The sequence below is a fragment of the Podarcis erhardii genome (assembly GCF_964252035.2).
Source record: "Podarcis erhardii genome assembly, chromosome: 8".
NCBI classification, from domain to species: domain Eukaryota; kingdom Metazoa; phylum Chordata; class Lepidosauria; order Squamata; family Lacertidae; genus Podarcis; species Podarcis erhardii.
The window spans coordinates 85,300,090-85,313,475 of record NC_138499.1 but is presented as its reverse complement, the minus strand read 5'-3'; positions in this window follow the sequence as shown (position 1 = coordinate 85,313,475).

The following is a 13,386-nucleotide window of genomic DNA, read 5'->3' as shown; positions in this document are numbered from 1 at the left end:
TGTTGTTGTTGTTGTATAGGGGAAATGCCAGGCATTGAAGTAAATAAAAATACATATTAATGAGCAAATAACAGATTGGCCAGACTGAACGTCCTTCTCAAATCTGTTCCTTCGGCAAATCACTAATACTTAAATTAATAAAGTAGTATACATACTGAAATGGTGTTATGCGGAATTTACAATACAAATAGGAACTGGAGGGTTGAGAGATAGACAGTGGCCTTTAGTCTTTCCAGACTCAGGACCTGCCTTTAAATTTTAAACTTTCCTCTACATCCGCCTTCTTTCTCTGTTTTCCTTCTCTTCTGCTATTTTCCCTTCCTCCTCTCTCGTGGGTACAATTGGGGGTGAGGAGGGGCATTGCTTACCTGGGTTGCACATGAGATTGTGCCAGGGATGCTTCTACGCACTTAGGATTCAGTTGCCATTCACTTCCTTGGCATATGGCGTCCGCACAACATGGTCGTCCCTCCAGTCTTTGTGTCCTGTGCCCCAACCTCAACTCGTCTTTGTCTTCTAAGAGAGCAGAAAGTCTGACCAGGCTTGGCTGAACTTCACTGCATGTAATGCTCTGAAGGAAAATGTAATGAAAATGATATATAGATGGTACATGACCCCAGTTAAACTTGCCAAAATATACCATTTGTCTGAAAATAAATGTTGGAAATGTAAAGAAAGTGAAGGAACATTCTTTCACCTCTGGTGGACTTGCCCTAAAGTGAAGGCCTTCTGGGAAATGATATATAATGAGTTGAAAAAGGTATTTAAGTATACCTTCACTAAGAAACCAGAGGCCTTCCTTCTGGGTATTGTCGGTCAGAAGGTGCTAAAGAAGGACCGAACATTTTTTATGTATGCAACAACGGCAGCAAGGATACTCATCGCTAAGAACTGGAAAACGCAAGATCTACCCACACTGGAAGAATGGCAGATGCAGCTGATGGACTATATGCAACTGGCCGAGATGACTGGCAGAATCCGAGACCTGGGAGAAGAGAGGGTTGAAGAAGACTGGAAGAAATTTAAGATTTATTTACAAAAATATTGTAATTTGGTTGAATGTTAAGAAGGATGCTAGATCATAAAAAATTGTCCACCACTAAATTAGATTTGAATTCGATGATAAGTGAGACTAAGGAAAATATAAACCTTTTGGAGAATTGCTAGATTATACTTAAATGAGCGGATATAAGATTGTAAACAAGATGATAATTTGCTTGAAAAAACTTTTTAACGATGCAAGTGGGAGCGGGAGACGTGAGGGAGTCCAAAGAAGTGATGAAATTATGTTATGATATAAGTAATGTTGTTTATTATTTATGCATTTGTATTCAAAAATTTTAATAAATATTTATATATAAAAAAAAGAAAGTCTGACCAGGCTTGGGGCTTCTTTTTTTTTTAAGATTGGAGGAGAAGCACAATCTTACGTGGCTGGCATCCAGAGCTACTCAAGGTGATGTTTCGCCTTTGGCAGAAACAGACACACCATGCCAAGGCATGCCTACCAATGACACAAATGCCTTTGCTTCAACAATTAAACAAAAGTTTAACTCTTTGGCCTGTGTTCACATCATTGTTACAGTTATTTATAAATAACTGTATTTAAGTACAGTGGTACCTCGGGTTACATACGCTTCAGGTTACATACGCTTGAGGTTACAGACTCCGCTAACCCAGAAATAGTGCTTCAGGTTAAGAACTTTGCTTCAGGATGAGAACAGAAATCGTGCTCTGGCGGCAGCAGGAGGCCCCATTAGCTAAAGTGGTACCTCAGGTTAAGAACAGTTTCAGGTTAAGTACAGACCTCCGGAACGAATTAAGTACTTAACCCAAGGTACCACTGTATTTAAATATGAATCATATAAAATGCTCTTAAAATATTCATGTTGCGTCCCCCCCCCCAGCATATCTTTAATATATATTCAAGATTGGGCCTTTACCCTTGATGAGAATGCATTGGCATCTGTCTATTTCGAGACACAAACTGCTTTGTTAGCAGTGACCTTCCCAAGACGCAAACCTGGGCAGTGTGTATGGAGGTCCTGGGCTGATGTGGTCCAAAGGAAAGCAGAGCAATACGTTTGGCACCAGCTTGGCTGCAGGAGTTCCTGGAGGTTTAGGCTCAGTTTTCCTTCTCCTAAATGGGCTCTCTTCCCAGGCTGATGAGCCAGCCCTATTTGCCCCTAACTCCTCTCTACAGCAGGGACGCGGGTGGCGCTGTGGGTTAAACCACTGAGCCTTGGGCTTGCTGATCAGAAGGTTGGCGGTTCAAATCCCCATCACGGGGTGAGCTCCCGTTGCTCAGTCCCTGCTCCTGCCAACCTAGCAGTTCAAAAGCATATCAAAAAGTGCAAGTAGATAAATAGGTACCGCTCCGGCAGGAAGGTAAGCGGCGTTTCCGTGTGCTGCTCTGGTTCATCAGAAGCGGCTTAGTCATGCTGGCCACATGACCTGGAAGCTGTACGCCGACTCCCTCGGCCAGATGAGCGCCGCAAGCCCAGAGTCGGTCACGACTGGACCTAATGGTCAGGGATCCCTTTACCTTTACCTCTCTACAGCATGTGCAGAAACTGCCTTCTTGACCACTGGACCCACTATTCGTCTGATCTGCTGGAGCTTGTCTTCACATCCAGAGGAAGTCCCTAACTTACTGAGGTTTGGAGACCCATTGGCTGCCCTCACCTGGGTTATTCGGCCATTCCTGGGGTGGGACCACTGTCACATGCTGACAGCTTCAAGGAGCCCCAGGTGAGAGCTGAGTGCAGGGTGGGGGACCAAAGGGGGATAAACTATCCCAGAAGAAGCACAATGTGGCCACCAGAGAGACTCCCCTTCCCCTAATGCGCCATACACCCCTTGAAAGAATATTGGGAGAATATTACCCTCTCAGATTGGTTCCCTCAGAGTTGCATTCTGTCTCTCCCTATCCTTTCCTTCCATGTCCTTTTCCCCCAAAGGCACAGCAACAACAAAGCTTGCACATATATACAAATGTTAAATTGTGGTGGCGTCATTGGTGTAGCTTAAGATACAACCTACTGTTGCTGTGGGCCTTGAAGCAACAGCTGGAGAAACCGTGTGGTGGGACATTCATCATGTTTAATTCTCACCCTGGCCTCTTGGAACAATAACTCCGTTCTTGCCAACTTCATGTGACAGCAGCTCCAGCAGCATTTCAACGCTCCGGTATACGGCATTCGTGTTCATAACAAGCGACTACGGGGACAGGTTAGTTCTAATGATACGAAGTATTATGCAATATAGCATGCTGGAAACTCTCTGTATGCCCAGGGGCTAGGCTTTACAAGCTGTCTCTTATCCTTACCTGACCCCAAAAGCTGATTCTTTTCACCTGAATCTTTGTTTGTGAAATGATCCTGTTAATTTGAATTAAGTTCCAATGGGTGTTGCGTAAGGTGGTTCTGACGTTTCGATGGTAACATCAGAGTGTAGAGTATTTGGTGTGGGAAGTTTTCTTTCTGGTCGGGAGAAAATTAGTTTAACTTTTGCGTGGGGCCTTAGCTGACAGCTGTGAGTGAGAATTCTCCACCTGCAAAATGAGGATAAATTGTGTGCACATTTCATTTGGTGGGTGCAGATACAGCCATTTGAGCTAGGCAGCATGACTTGACGGGGGCAGGACTAAAGAGGCCAGGAATAGTTTATACAGTGGTGCCCCGCAAGACAAATGCCTCGCAAGACGGAAAACCCGCTAGACGAAAGGGTTTTCCGTTTTGGAGGTGCTTCGCAAAACGAATTTCCCTATGGGCTTGCTTCGCAAGGCGAAAATGTCTTGCGAGTTCCTGTGGGGTTTTTTTCCTCCCCCCCCCTTTTCCTAAGCCCTAAGCCGCTTATCAGCTGATCCGCTGATAAGCCGCTTATCAGCTGATCCGCTAAAAGCTGCTAAACCGCTAACAGCGCTAATCTGCTAAGCTGTCAATGGGCTTGCTTCGCAAGACGAAAAAACCGCTATACGAAGAGCCTCACGGAATGGATTAATTTCGTCTTGCGAGGCACCACTGTATATGGCCAGGAGTTGGTCAGTTGAGGGGGGTCTGTTAAACGGAGAGCAGCGTTTGTAGGACAGTTGCAATTGTTGGTGTTTGTGGAGTCAGCCAGAAGATGGAGAAGAAGACAGCGGAGGAAAGGAGGGCAGAAAGAAGAGCTTGGAAGTAGGTGGAATGGCTTGTTGGCTGAAAATTTGCTCAAGATAGCTGAATCAGTTGGCTCAGGCTGAAGAGATGAAGGGAGGATTTGCCTGCAGCAGAGAGGCAACAAATGAGCACAGGGAATTTCAGAGGAGCATGACTGATTCGGTTGCACTGGGCGCAGAGCACCGGGGGCACCACAACTATGGAAGGTGAGAGGCGGGGGGTGCCGAATTTTGGCATTGCACAGGGCGCCACTGAAATTTGAGACCCCCAGATCCACCACTGGAATAAGGAACATTGTACTCTCCTTGAGAATGCTTCTTGTTTACCTGGATAGAAGATAGGAGAAGGGCTCTGCAAGTGTTTATCAAAACTAGCCTACTATGGAAAGTTTGCCTTTGTTGCTGTGCCGACTTTTGCCTCTGGCCCTGTGTTGTTCTGGCACGTAGTGCCCGAAGGCTGCTTAGAAAGGAATGAGCCCTTGGGCTCAAGGCCGGCCCACCCGTGAGGCAAGGTGAGGCAACTGTCTCAGGCAGCAGAATCCACAGGGGCAGCAGTCTCAATGCCAATATTTCTTTCTCCCTTGTTCCTGATGTAGATCTTCCCTCACACCTTCCCTGGCAAGGAGGGGCGGCACCATTTTGGGGTCTGCCAAAATGTATTGGGTCTGAAAATGGTTCCCCTTTCCTGCGGTAGGCAGAGCAAAAAGCTTCCAGGCCAGCCCAAAGTTGCCTGGCCCTCAATTCTTGGTCTTCACCCTGAGATTTTACATGTTCCACACAAGAAGGTCAAAGTGCTGGAATTTAAGGTCAAGCCCAGAAACATACCTCTCATTTCTTCTGTTACACTACCCTGTGATTTATGTATTTCGGCATTCCCACTTTCATTTCTAGAGAGATGTATTTAATCCTGTTCTGTTAAGAGATGAGTGGTGCTCAATTAAGTTTTTATTGTATTCCAGAAACTGCTGGAGAAGGGGCTCATTACTAAACAACTCCACAAATCTTTTTAATGCAAATGAAATCTGAAGGGGGAAAGGCTTCTAAATCACGCAGACACTTAATTAGAATTGGAAACATTACATTTCATTGATTATTATTTTTTAAATAGGGAGTGCTTACGATACATTTCAAAGGCTTCGTTTTTGCCAAACTATAGACCGTTTTCTAGCATAATAAAATCAAAGCATACCTCATGCCTGGCTTTATTTTTTAAAAAAAGGCTTTTGCAAGAACTGCCAAACGAATGCCAAAAGGACTAGCAGGAAACTCTGGAGTCCTAAGGGTGAAGCTTTTGAACATTTGAAATGTTCACATTGGGAAGTTTCCCCTTTTGTTTCTTGTGGCATTACAATTTATTGCCGCTTGTCATTTCCGTAGGGGCTTCGCCCTAGGAGTCCTCAGATGGTATTATTGTAATGCCGTTAAGCAGAGCTATCATAATAAATAAAGGCAGAAGGCAGATGCCAGCAAGAATAAAAGATTCGGGATTTTCTGCTTATATCTTGCTGCTGCTACTCCCAGTTTATGCATTCAACAGAACAAAGTGGCAACGCTTGCAAAACGGGTAACCTTTCCCCTGTCATTCCATGTTTCTAGGCCAAGGAAAAGGTGGTAACTGGGTGTTCATCAGACAGGGCAAAGTCACTAAGATGCTGAGGGGGTCTATTTTAGGGAAGAGGCAGATTCCCCCCCCCCAGTTCCAGACCACATAAGATTATTCTCCCCGAGTACCTCAATCTGGGCTATTGTGAGGTTTTAAATTACAAGTGATTTATTCTTGAATATACCCAAGGGCAATTACTGAACTCTGCTGCGAGGTTACATACATAAATGGTTTTCATATGCTTCTGGTGGCATGTTAAATGGGGTGGTGTAGCCCCCTAGCCGTTGTCTTCTCTGCAAGAGCTGCTCCAAGGCATTTGGGCACCTGACACAAACCACAAAATGGTGCCCTGTCCCCGCAAGTAGGAAAGAAGGAATGAGGTGAAAGACCACACAATTGCGCTCATTTCACACACTAGCAAGGTTATGCTTAAATTTCTACAAGGCAGGCTTAAGCAGTATGTGGACCAAGAAAGATCGACATTGGGAACAAGCAGGGGAATCAAATTAACCTTACCAGATGGCTGAAGTGGGAATCAAATGCTATAATGGGAGGGGATGGGGATGGCCTGGTCTTCATGTGACTGGGTGGTGTAGAGCCCAGGAGACCCCAGAGGGCACAGACCAGTTGGCATATATACATGGAATGGGTGTGTGTTTTTGGGGGGGGACACACAATATGCCAGCAAGTTTGGAAAACTCAGCAGTGGCCAGAGGATTGGAGAAGATCAGTCTACATCCCAATCCCAGAGAAGGGCATTGCCAAAGAATGCTCCAACTACCGCACAATTGCGCTCATTTCACACACTAGCAAGGTTATGCTTAAAATTCTACAAGGCAGGCTTAAGCAGTATGTGGACCAAGAACTCCCAGAAGTTCAAGCTGGAACAGAGGCAGAGGAACCAGAGACCAAATTGCAAACATGCGATTATGGATAAAGCTAGAGAGTTCCAGAAAGACATCTACTTCTGCTTCATTGACAATGCAAAAGCATTTGATTGTGTTGACCACAGCAAACTATGGCAAGTTCTTAAAGAAATGGGAGTGCCTGATCACCTCATCTGTCTCCTGAGAAATCTCTATGTGGGGCAAGAAGCTACAGTTAGAACTGGATATGGGATAACTGATTGGTTCAAAATTGGGAAAGGAGTATGACAAGGCTGTATATTGTCTCCCTGCTTATTTAACTTATAAGCAGAATTCATCATGCGAAAGGCTGGACTGGATGAATCCCAAACCAGAATTAAGATTGCCGGAAGAAATATCAACAACCTCAGATATGCAGATGACACAACCTTGATGTCAGAAAGTGAGGAGGAATTAAAGAACCTTTTAATGAGGGTGAAAGAGGAGAGCGCAAAATATGGTCTGAAGCTCAACATCAAAGAAATTAAGATCATGGCCACTGGTCCCATCACCTCCTGGCAAATAGAAGGGGAAGAAATGGAGGCAGTGAGAGATTTTACTTTCTTGGGTTCCATGATCACTGCAGATGGTGACAGTAGTCACGAAATTAAAAGACACCTGCTTCTTGGGAGAAAAGCAATGACAAACCTAGACAGCATCTTAAAAAGCAGAGACATCACCTTGCCAACAAAGGTCCGTATAGTTAAAGCTATGGTTTTCCCAGTAGTGATATATGGAAGTGAGAGCTGGACCATAAAGAAGGCTGATCGCCAAAGAATTGATGCTTTTGAACTCTGGTGCTGGAGGAGACTTTTGAGAGTCCCATGGACTGCAAGAAGATCAAACCTCTCCATTCTTAAGGAAATCAGCCCTGAGTGCTCACTGGAAGGACAGATTGTGAAGCTGAGGCTCCAATACTTTGGCCACCTCATGAGAAGAGAAGACTTCCTGGAAAAGACCCAGATGTTGGGAAAGATGGAGGGCACAAGGAGAAGGGAACGACAGAGGACGAGATGGTTGGACAGTGTTCTCGAAGCTACAAACATGAGTCTGACCAAACTGCGGGAGGCAGTGGAAGACAGGAGTGCCTGGCATGCTCTGGTCCATGGGGTCACGAAGAGTTGGACACGACTAAATGACTAAACAACAAAATTGTCCTTCACCTCATGGAGCCAGACCCTCATACACCCAAACTCCTTTTGCATGTGTATACACACCCCATGTGTATGTCCCAAAAGGGACGCGGGTGGCGCTGTGGGTAAAACCTCAGCGCCTAGGGCTTGCCGATCGTCAGGTCGGCAGTTCGAATCCCCACAGCGGGGTGAGCTCCCACTGCTCAGTCCCAGCGCCTGCCAACCTAGCAGTTCGAAAGCACCCCCGGGTGCAAGTAGATAAATAGGGACCGCTTACTAGCGGGAAGGTAAACGGCGTTTCCGTGTGCTGCGCTGGCTCGCCAGTTGCAGCTTGTCACGCTGGCCACGTGACCCGGAAGTGTCTTCGGACAGCGCTGGCCCCCGGCCTCTTAAGTGAGATGGGCGCACAACCCTAGAGTCGGACACGACTGGCCCATACGGGCAGGGGTACCTTTACCTTTACCTTTTACACACCCCATTGAGCGCGACATCACACCTTCTCAGCATACTGCTATTTCAGCTTCTAATTGCTACCGGGAAAAGCAGTCCAATTACTTGTTAAACTATGGCTGCAAGATTTCAGTGGTAGATTAATCAATTAAGAAGTAATTGATTAGCTAGTAGGGGACCAATTTTCATCAGTGAGGATAAATTGTAATTAGGGGAGGTGGTGAATTGAAGGCACACATTTTGATGTTCTTTAGGTTCAGAAGAATCACTATAGCAGTTAACTAACAAGGAAGCCTAGAAGATGGCCTTACCTTCTGAGTAGAGCTTTTGCTTGTAAAACGGCAATATCCTTAGATATTTCATAAAGGCACCTAGTTTGAGGATTTGTGTTGACAAAATAGGTAACTGTGTTTATATTTTAAACATTGGTTAATCAACTGGACTTTTTATTTGGTTGACATCCTACCTGAAGCCCATTCAACATTTCAGAATCCATCTAAAAGGTCGTGCGATAAATATGTCATGTGAACTGGAGCCCAGTCAGTTGAGACCTCAGGCCTCTCGAGGTTTGGGGAAACGTCATATGATGAGGATATTTGTGGAAAAGTTAGAGCAGAACCATACAGTGGTGCCTCGCAAGACGAAAAGAATCCGTTCTGCGAGTCTCTTCGTCTAGTGGTTTTTTCGTCTTGCGAAGCAAGCCCATTAGCGGCTTAGCAGATTAGCGCTATTAGCGGTTTAGCAGCTTTTAGCGGCTTAGCGGCTTAGAAAAAGGGGGGGGGGAGGAAAAAAACCCCGCAGGAACTCGCAAGACATTTTCGTCTTGCAAAGCAAGCCCATAGGAAATTCGTTTTGCGAAGCACCTCCAAAATGGAAAACTCTTTTGTCTAGCGAGTTTTCCGTCTTGCGAGGCATTCGTCTTGCGGGGCACCACTGTACCAGGACAGAAGGCATCATCAACCCAAATCTATGTACCGATGATTCTGTAGGTAGGAAGAGCTTTATTTGGCAGCAATATCTCATTTTGTTAATTCTCAAGTGTAACCATCCTTAGCTGCATAGACACACTTCTTATGGTTCTAGTGCACAGGCTCCCGCACATGTCTGAAAACAAAAGAATACATAGAATCATAGAATCTTAGAATTGCAAGGGACCTTGAGGGTCATGTAGTCCAACCTTGCAATGCAGGAATCTCAGCTAAAACATCCATGACAGATGACCATCCAATCTCTGCTTAAAAACCTCCAAGGAAGGAGAGTTCACCACCTCTTGTGGGAGTTTGTTCCGCTGCTGAACAGCTCTTGCTGTCAGAAAGTTTTTTCGAATGTTTAGTCGGAATCTCCTTTCTTGCAACTTGAAGCCATTGTTTTGAGTCCTACCCTCCAGAGTCGGAGAAAACAAGCTTGCTCCCTCCTCCATGTGACAGCCCTTAAGATATTTGAAGATGGTGACCATAACTCCTCTCAGTCTCCTCTTTCCCAGGCTAAACATACCCAGATCCTTCAGGCGCTTCTCATAAGGTTTAGCTTCCAGACCCTTGATCATCTTGGTTGCCCACCTCTGCACATGTTCCAGCTTGTCAATATCCTCCTTAAAATGTGGTGCCCAGAACTGGACACAGTATTCCAAGTGTGGTCTGACTAAGGAAGAAGAGAGTGGTACTATTTACTTCCCTTGACCAGGACACTATACAGTGGTACCTCGGGTTAAGTACTTAATTCGTACCGGAGGTCTGTACTTAACCTGAAACTGTTCTTAACCTGAAGCACCACTTTAGCTAATAGGGCCTCCTGCTGCCGCCGCGCCACCAGAGCACGATTTCTGTTCTCATCCTGAAGCAAAGTTCTTAACCTGAAGCACTATTTCTGGGTTAGCGGAGTCTGTAACCTGAAGCGTCTGTAACCTGAAGCGTCTGTAACCTGAGGTACCACTGTATTTCTGTTGATGCAGCCTAGAATAGCATAAGCTTTTTTTGCTGCTGCACTACACTGTTGACTCATGTTAAGCTTGTGGTTCACCAAAACCCCTAGATCCTTTTCAAATGCACTGCTGGTAAGCCAGGTGGCCGCCATTGATAGGGTTGCCATACTGTTCTACAACTGTACCGATACAGAGAAGGGTAGAAAGAAGCTGTTTGGTAAGAGGAAACCTGCAGAAATAACTCTGCCAACGAAGGTTGCTATCAAGCAGCGTGGAAAGAGGACGGTCTGCTAGGATGGTCAAGTCTGTGGCCAGAGACAGTACTGAAGGCCACCTCTTCTTCCCCCAAAAACTTGGGTTGGCATCAGATTGATGGTGGGCTGGGTGAAGTCCTCTGGCTTATAATCCTCAAATTTGCTATAAACTGATCTCTTGAGGCTGCATTAAAGGGTAGCACAAGCACAGAAGGGCTCCACTGATTCTTCTGAGAGGGAACGCTCTACCAATCTGAAAAGTAAGCCCCGCCCCCACCCCCAAATCGTTGTGCTTTTCTCCCCATCCTCATTTTGTTTTTTCTCCCGCTCCCCCAGAAGTTTGCTGGAAAAGTTCCGTTTGGAATTTTTGTCCCAGGACTATATGATCAATGAAAGTGACAAGGCTGGTTCAAAATTAGCCTTGTTAGCATTCAAAATGGCAGTTTGGGTGCTGTATGGTGCCACTGTGTTTGTGCACAGACATTTGCACACGTATGTGTGGACTAGAGACAAGGTGCATCTGCTCACTCACTTGGTGGTGGATTTATTTTCTAGAGACCTGGAAGCTAAATCATGAAGTCTGGCAAGGGCTGTAGCAGTTCGCTCCAGTTCGCTCCGATGCACCAGAAAGTAACGGCTTGGACAGTGTGACAACACCAGCTCCATACAGGTGTTCAAACTCATGCATTGACTCAATGCATGATGTGGGAGTAGGACTGCCCCCCCGCTGTAGCACACCCCGTTTCCGTGTTGACATGGACATGTGCAAAAAAGAGCCTTCACATGTACAGCTGCATGCATGAAGGCTTATGTGCAATCAGGAAACCCACAAAAACCAAGTTCCCCATTGTGTGGAGGCCTTTGCATGTATCACAGTTCATGTGACACCTTTCTTTGCTGGTAGGTAGGCTGGTGTAGCACACAGCTTTGAGAACAGGCCTCCCTGTGGCCCAGCTCACAGCCAATATTTAAAAAATACTTTCTAGAGTTTCAGAAAACAGAACATCTTTAGGTATTTGGTCCAAACTAGAAATTTGCCAAGCGTATTACTTTTGCAACAGCATAGCAAATCCTTTGCATAAGACAGCCTCTTACTCCACCGTCACTTCAGATTCCTCCACCTTCTGCGTTGTGAAATAGTGTGAAATATTTGAAAACATGCATGTACAGCTGAGGAATATATTAACATGTTAAAAAGCTGGAAAGCTTTTTTCAAGTTTTTCAATTCCTTTCATTTTCTATCTCTGGTGTATAAAGCACAGAGTTTACATTTAGAAGTCAACGGTCTCTCTCATTATGCTAGTATTTTCAAGAATATGTTATTCAATGAAATGGAGTGAAATACAACTAAAAGAAAAGTTCAGGATCTATTTTCCATTGCTATTGTGACACTTGTGTGTTTGGCCTCATGCATCAGATATACACTGAGCATGTGCAGGCATGCACACACTAATTTATCCATGCATCTATGCATACTTCTCCACCTGCGCATATACACATCACACATTCCCACCCATGCATACACACACATGCACATCTTGAGCTCTCCCCACCCGATATCTTCTGCTGGACAGACTCAAGCTGTGCCCACATCAACTGGTGCACAATTATGGTGCCAATGTCTACTGCCAGCCCACCCAAATGCAGACAGCACCCTGTTCCAGCTGCTGCCACTATGGTTTGCATTGCCACCCCCACTGATGATGGCAAGCTGCTGGTGAGCTTGCCACTGGAGACACATGGCTCTGCTTGCAAACATCCCTTGCTGCCATCAGAATACTCCTCTCTTTCCAGACCAAATGGATGGAGATGAGGTGATGTAATGGTACAACTGGGGGCAAGTTGAGAAATGATTTGGTGGAGGAATGCAGTGTCTCTTCATCTTACCTTACCTTTCCCTTACCTTTCCCGCCCCGACCTGGCCACAGTGATCCATGTGACGGTCACCTCCAGGCTTGACTACTGTAATTCGCTCTATGCGGGGCTGCCCTTGAAACTGTCCCAGAAACTCCAGCAGGTGCAGAATGCTGCAGCGAAGCTCCTCACGGGGTCTCTGCCATGGGAGCATATTCACCCAGTGCTTTTCCAGCTGCACTGGCTCCCGGTGGAGTACAGGGTCAGATTTAAGGTGCTGCTTTTGACCTTTAAAGCCCTTCACGGCCTAGGACCCTCGTACCTACAAGAACGCCTCTCCTGGTATGCCCCATGGAGAGCCTCAAGGTCCATAAATAGCAACACCCTAGTGGTCCCGGGCCCTAAGGAAGTTAGATTAGCTTCAACCAGAGCCAGGGACTTTTCAATACTGGCTCCAGCCTGGTGGAATGCTCTGCCTCATGAGACCAGGGCCCTGCAGGATCTGATTTCTTTCTGCAGGGCCTGTAAGACAGAGTTGTTCCGCCTGGCCTTTGGCTTGGAGCCAATTTGATTCCCTCCCCCTCTTTCTTTTTCCTTTCTCCTCCTGTGATGAGGCTGCATTTTAATATTTTAATGTTTCAATATTTTAATTGTTGTATTTTAATCTTGTATTTCCATTTCTGGTTGGGACGGGCCCATGTCAGCTTTGGCATGTGGTCCAGAGAACGATTAGCGAGTCCAGAGGCTTGGAGATGGGGTCTTTGGCCAACCCCAAACCCAAAGAATTTGGGTCAGAGTCAGAGGTCTGGCAAAACGGTTGACTAGGGCATAAGGGCCACCCTATCTCAGATTGATGCCATGAGCCTGAGCTTTTCTGCGATATGTGTCCTTTACATATTTCTCTTGTGTTTCTATTTGAAAGTAAGATCTCCGAATCGGGGATAGAAAAGGGGAGCGCCTGTTTTACATTACGTTTTTATTTCCGTTATATGAGGGCATGCAGTTTTGTCAAGAAAGATTGCCAAGTACGTGCAAATTCCCCCTTCCAACCCCTGAAAGAAGTCATTCAAACAAAGGCCTAGAAGCAGTGTGTCCAAACTCACGTTCAAA